The sequence below is a fragment of the Cornus florida genome, unplaced genomic scaffold, assembly GCF_030987335.1.
Source record: "Cornus florida cultivar Cherokee Brave unplaced genomic scaffold, ASM3098733v1 CherokeeBrave_3.0.0_Hap2_Chr01, whole genome shotgun sequence".
Taxonomy (NCBI): Eukaryota; Viridiplantae; Streptophyta; class Magnoliopsida; order Cornales; family Cornaceae; genus Cornus; species Cornus florida.
This window is the reverse complement of record NW_026775571.1, coordinates 64,809,954-64,817,364: the sequence shown is the minus strand read 5'-3', so window position 1 is coordinate 64,817,364 and position 7,411 is coordinate 64,809,954. Positions and strand designations below refer to the sequence as shown.

At 31.3% G+C, this 7,411-nt stretch overlaps 1 pseudogene; it reads left to right on the top strand.

Moving 5' to 3' along the window:
* Positions 1-3,101: 3,101 nt before the first annotated feature.
* LOC132273658 (tetrahydroberberine oxidase-like) lies at positions 3,102-5,991 on the top strand (annotated as a pseudogene).
* The last annotated feature ends 1,420 nt before the right edge of the window (positions 5,992-7,411 follow it).

Genomic DNA, 7,411 nt, shown 5'->3' with positions numbered 1-7,411 from the left:
TTCTAAAACATATTTGCTTGATATTGAATTTAATTCATATTTTTACTGATACAAGTTATATAAAAATAATATATGAAACATGTTATAAGTAAGTTAAGATGTTACATATAATTTAAGTTTAAAACATATTACGTTTAATTCTTGATATTATTTGTAAAATATGTTTATTTGTGTAGGTGCAAATATTTGGAAGAAATAAATTAATCCACACACTCATGAAGAACACTCAATTCTATTATTCAACCCAGAAAGAAAATATTACTCCGTATATTGAAACTATTTAAAACTTTGTTTATAATTTGCTTTCAATTTATTTCATATTTTTATTGATTCAAGTCACATAAAAATAATATATGATACATGTTACAAATAAGTTAAAATGTTACATATAATTTAGATTTGAAACATATTATGTTTAATTTATGATGTTATTCGTAAAATCTGTTTATTTGTATAAGTGCAAAGATTGGGAAGAAAGAAATTAATTCATAAATTTAACATGTTTTACATTGTTATGCCATTTTAAAACATATTTGTTTGATATTGAAATGAATTCATTTTTTTATTGTTATAAGTAGTATAAAAATAATATATGATACATGTTATAAGTAAGTTAAGATATTACATATAATTTAAGTTTGAAACATATTACGTTTAATTCCTCATGTTATTTGTAAAATATGTTTATTTGTGTAGATGCAAATATTTGAAAGAAAGAAATTAATCCGCACACTCATGAAGAACACTCAAATTATATTATTCAACTCAGAAAGAAAATATTACTCCGTATATTGAAACTATTTAAAAATTTGTTTATAATTTATTTATTGTTTTTCTTGATTCAAGTCACCTAAAAATAATATATGATACATGTTACAAGTAAATTAAAATGTTATATATAATTTAGGTTTGAAACATATTACGTTTAATTTATGATGTTATTCGTAAAATATGTTTATTTGTGTAGGTGCAAAGATTAGGAAGAAAGAAATTAATTCATAAATTTAACATATTTTACATTGTTATGTCATTTAAAACATATTTGTTTGATATTGAATTTAATTTATATTTTTATTGATATAAGTCACATAAAAATAATATATGATACATGTTATAAGTAAGTTAAAATGTTACATATAATTTAGGTTTGAAACATATTATATTAAATTAATGATGTTATTCATAAAATATATTTATTAATGATGTTATTTATAAAATATATTTATTTGTATAGGTAGAAAGATTTGGAAGAAATAAATTAATTCATAAACTGACACTAAAAGGAAATGCCATTATTCATTTGAAATAGTAAAAACTCAAAAGGAAATGCCATAAAAAACTGACACAAACATAAAAAAAACATTGGCTTACAGTATTGTAATCAATTAACACCAACAAGAAAACATTATATACAATATAATTGTGTACTAATTATATTTTTCATTAGAGAAAAAAAAAAGAAAGAAAAATAAAAAATTAAAAAAAACAAAGAACTTCTGATGGTTGCAATAATGCATCATTCTTTCACTCATTAGGTCCATTATTGACCATAATCTCCAAAACTTTCTCAACTGATAGCTTGCAAATTGGGTAGCGTTTGGAACAACCTCAAAACCTTCTACCTAATACCCATGAAAATTTCAATACCACCATTGGTCCATTACTTCCAATTCTCCTTGTGAAATTATTTTTTTAACAAATACAAAATTAAATAACACATATACAAGGAAAAATAGAGGTGTAACTAGTATAAATTCATGTCCAATTTTTGAAAGTAATTTAACATCTATTTTCAATGCAAACAAAATTTAAAGCTCAAGAATATTACAAATGGTAAAAGTATATAATTTTAAAATGAAATAAATAAGATAATGATGCAGGTATATGGGAAAACATTACAGATCCGACAAAATAATACAATAAGAAAGACTAACAGATTAGGCTCTACTAATAAATTAAAAACAAGACACCAATGGGTAGATTAGTTCTGCAAGTAATAAAAATAAACAAAAACTAATCCAATCCAAACATGCAACTTTGCCAGAATATTTCTTGCTCTGCTTCTTTGCAAGAATATTTCTTGCTCTGCTTCTTTGGCCGGATTGTTGATCAGTCGCCAGATTCTTGGTCAGTGACCTGATTCTTCGTGGCTTCAATTTCAAAGGGAGAGAGGGCTGAATTTCATACGCAAATAATGATACAAAATTTGAGAATAAACATTTTACTTTTGAGGGGAAATAACATCTTAGATTTGGGGGGAAAAGCATAAATCTATTTTGGGAGGGAATTTAAGATCGTATGTATACACATGTGTATAAAACTCTTGTACACATACATAAGTAGCATTATATACATAAGTAAATACCATATTTACTAACCTGCCATGTCACCCATTTACTGCAGCCTCCATGTCAGCAATTGAGAAGGTGTCCGGAGACAATTTTTTCCTGAATGAATTGAATCAATAATCAATTTGTTTTGTAATAATCAATTGGGATCACACGTCATTAATTAAAAAGACGCATAATTTAGGCTTCATGTGAACAAAAATGTACTTTATATTCTCGAAACTGTTTATAAGATGGTTTCATTTCTAACACTTCCCTGTAAAAACAAAAGAAGAAAAGGTGTTCTTTGAAATACCAAAAGTTCAAAAAGAAAAAAGAAAAAAGAAAAAATTTGGAAGAGCACTGGCATAGTTGGTAGAGCACCCTGCTCCCTAGTACGCCCGTGTTCAAGTTCCCCTTCCCCAAGTTTGCCAGAGAAAAAACAAAACAAACATATGCTTCCATTTTAAATAGCAACTCCTCCCTTACACAAAATAATCAACTAGAAGTGAAGACTCCAACTGTTTCGTTGCTCTCACTTCTAATTGTTTCTCTATTCTCAATTTCATTGGGAGTTTCCGCTCATAGCCATAAAAAATTTCTTCAATGTCTTTCTCGTCATTCTCAAAACTCCTCATCTATATCCAAAGTCATCTACACCACAAACCACTCTTCACATATTCATCTATTTTGCAAAGCTCTATACAAAACTTGCGATTCAATTCATCTGAAACCCCTAAACCTCTGGTCGTTGTCACACCAACCCATGAGTCTCACATTCAAATATCCATGTATTCTTCCAAAAATCATGACTTGCAGATAAGAATCCGAAGTGGAGGACACGACTACGAGGGCCTTTCTTATGTTTCTGAAATCCCATTTGTCATAATTGATCTGATAAACCTTAGATCAATCAATGTGGACATTGGGAGCAACACTGCATGGGTTGAAGCTGGTGCAACTATTGGTGAACTTTACTATAGAATTGCTGAGAAAAGCAAAACACTTGCCTTCCCTGTAGGTTTTTGCCATACTGTGGGTGTTGGTGGACACTTCAGTGGTGGAGGGTACGGCGTGTTGTTGCGAAAACATGCCTTTGCTGCTGACCAAGTCATTGATGCTCGTATAATTGTTGTCAATGGCAAGATTCTCGACAGAGAATCAATGGGGGAGGACCTCTTTTGGGCCATCAGAGGAGGCGGGGTGCTAGTTTTGGTGTCATTCTTGCATGGAAAATAAATTTGGATCCTGTTCCATCAACTGTGACTGTTTTCAGAGTCCCCAGGACATTGGAACAAAATGCAACCAAGCTTGTCCACAGATGGCAATCCATTGCACACAAGTTTGATGAAAACCTATTGGTCAGAGTCCTCATAACAAGAGTGAACACCACCTATCAAGGCCAAAACAGAACAACAATACAAGCTTCATTCTACTCATTGTACCTTGGTGGAGCTGATGAACTCATTCAATTGATGCAAGAAATGTTCCCTGAGCTGGGATTGGTGAAACAAGACTGTATCGAAATGAGTTGGATCGAATCAACCCTACGCTTTGCTGGTTTCTCAAATGGAGAGTCCCTTGATGTTCTGTTAGACATGACTTCTCCGTTCAGAGGATACTTCAAAGGAAAATCAGACTATGTGAAGGAGCCAATTTCGGCAAATGGGCTTGAAGGGATTTGGGAAAGGTTTTATGAAGAAGAAGCTGTGATGGCTCAGCTGTTCATGACCCCATATGGTGGAAGAATGGATGAAATTTCTGAATCTGCAATTCCTTTCCCACATAGAGCTGGAAATTTATACAAAATTCTGCAATTGGTGGTATTGGGATGAAGCGGGGACAGAGGCTTCTGGGAGGCATGTGAGTTGGAGCAGAAGGCTTAATAGGTACATGGCTCCTTATGTTTCTAAGAATTCAAGAGAAGCATATATCAACTATAGAGATCTTGACATAGGAGGGAATAATAAAGGCAACACAAGCTACACACAAGCAAGCATTTGGGGTATTAAGGCCTTGCTTGGAATGTAGTTTTAAGAACAATTTCCAAAAACAGTTTTTAGAGAATGAGAACAGAAAATTGCAAACAGTTTTTTGAGTTTAAAAATCTGCTTGGTAGAAAAATTTTCAAAACAGTTTTCAAAAAACAAAAAAATCAAAAATGGTTGTTTAAAAACAGTTTTTTGAACTTAAGAAGAAAAAAATATAATTAAACATTTATTTTGCCTTGTATGCTTTCTCTCTCTCTCTCTCTCTCTCTCTCTCTCTATATATATATATATATATATATATTTATATACTTATATTTTAAATCTTATGTGACGATGTCATTACTATTACCCAAAAAAAAAAAATCAGATTATACTAATAATCATAATCTTGGAATATGATGAATGCTTATACTTAGAATAATAATTAAAAGTTTAATAATTAAATATGCAATTAGGGTTAATTTCAGTGGAAAAAGATCAAATCAACAAATATATATATTTATATAGATATATATGAAGGAAAAAAAAAAAAAAAAAAAAAAAAACCTTCATTTAAATCATCAAACCCATAATATATATATAATTTTTCTTTTCCAAAAAACAAATAGAAATTACAAGAAGAGAGAGAAGATCAAATAGAGAGCAGAAACAATCCATGATGTAGAAAAAAATTATAGAAGTTTTTAGAAAACAAAAATTCGTCAACAACTATTTGTTACATCAAGTTCCCTTAGAATCCTCTTTTCACTAGGCAAAGGAGCTCTGTTCACAATCAAAGAAGGCACATCTAAAAAAATAGAACTAAGAAAATCCGAATCCGGCCGCAATCAAATCCAACCAAAGCAAACCCATCCTAATAAAATCGACAATAAAATAAAAAAAATAAAAATCAGAGCTATATATATATAGCAAGGCCAATGATTATATTATACGTAGTATGTTTTAAGAGAAGGGAACATTGACAGAAGCAAAAATTGTACAGATTAGAAGGCTCCCAATACCACCACTCATGGATTGAGCATCCATATCCAGCGACAATTTGAGAGATAAGCAGAGTGAAACAAGATCGATGATTGAGAGAAAAGCAGGGTGAAACAAGATCGATGAGAGATGAGAGGTTTCTTGTATTTTCAAAAAAGTGCCAAAAAAAATCTTTAAGAGGCAGGGATCGATTGACTACCACCAAACAAGATTCTTGATCGAAGTGAGAAGATAAGGTAGAGAAGTGTAAGATAGAGAGGCAAGTTCAGAATCTGTGGTTGAAGATAAGGTAGAGAGAGAAAGTCTAGAGAGGGTTTTAAACGAGTGAAGGGTTCCGTTCTTTTTAAGTGAGGAGTTGTTCACCGTGTTTTCTGACAAAGTGAGAATGTATTCTCAAAACTCACAGAACAACTTTAAGTTATTCTCATAAAACTGATACTCAACCAACTCAGTTTTGTAAAAACTGTTTTCATAAAATAGGTTCCAAGTAGACTAAAAATTTGAAGAACAGTTTTTTGTATCTCTCAAAACAGAAAACTGTTTTGGGAGATACATTCCAAGCAGGGCCTAAGTATTTCAAGGGTAACTTTAAGAGATTGGTACATGTAAAGACCATGGTTGAGCCTGCTAATTTCTTCCGGATTAAACAGAGCATTCCAGCTTTGTCATCATGGGGGAAGAAGAAGAAGTGAGGTGGTTAGATACTTGGGCAAAAGACGCAAAATATGATATAATTAGTCAAAAAATTGTTATTCCATATGCATTGAGAACCATTGTTCAGGTCTAAAATGCCCTCCAAATTGCTATTCCAAAATACCAAATTATCTTTCTTAAATCAAATAATCCCTTCACTCAAAAAAATTAGGAAAACATCATTATGATATATGAGGATGTTTGGAGGTGTGAACTGTACTTTTATCATTTTCAAGGATTAGAAGGTATGAAGCTTAATTAAAGATGTTAGCTTCACAATGAAATCAACATATATATCATGCTGCAAAATAGCTGATTAGAGATGGAAAACAAGAAGAATAGTGACAGCAGAGTCTAGTTTAACAGACACTAAGAAGCTGTACTGTGGTCAAGTCCTTTAATTATATTACTTATATGACAAGCCATCTAAATACCAGCAATCTAGAAAGAAGAAAACACACACACACAAATTCAAATAGTATTAATTGATTACACAAATTCAAATAGTATTAATTGATTAATAAATTTATTTATATAGATTTCTTGCAAGCTTGAACTTGGAAAAACTGGATGGATAACCTTGAGGAGAATAGTATCGTTTACTGATCTGAATGATGAGAAATTTTTTACAATGGGGTGAAATGTCAATAGCTATGACTATTAACAGTTAAAAGATCCTCCAGCTTCTTGTGGAGAAACTTCAAAGAGCATACTCTACCAAGAACATTTACTATTATGCTTTTGAGATGTGTACGTGATGTAAATCAATAACCAATGCGAATGATGTGAATGCTTTTGAGATGCTCATTTTAATCCCTAAAGCAGTTGCATTTATGGTTTCAATTTAGGATCACATGATATAGACTATAGGACTCATTGATTAAAAGATACATAATTTAGATTTCATGTGAACTAAAATGTACTTTATATTCGCAATAACTGTTTATAGACGCATTTCTAACACTTCCATGTAAAAACAGAAGAAGAAATGATTATTCCTTAATTTCTTCATCTGAACTCTCTTTTTCTTCATTTCTTGTAGAGGGATTTCAATCTAAAACCTTGAATAATCACGTTTGTGTATTTATATGTTATAGTCTTCACTCTGCATAATCGAACAGGATAAGAGTTATCGTTGCACATGCATTTATAAGCCAAGGGACATGTCTCAGCCTTAGTGGGCAATGCACAAGCAAATCTCACCATTATCATTAAACATGGCGAGCATGATCCACAAGTGTGTGAGCAGTCGGGTAGCTCACAGCAATTCAAAGCATGGCCTCGATAATATACACACACACATATATATGTATGCAACTAAAAAATCAATTAAAGAGTCAAGCAAATATCACAGTTAAGCAGAAAATTGGGTGAGTAACAGCAACACTAGCTTTGGATTAAATCACACATCCATGTTGA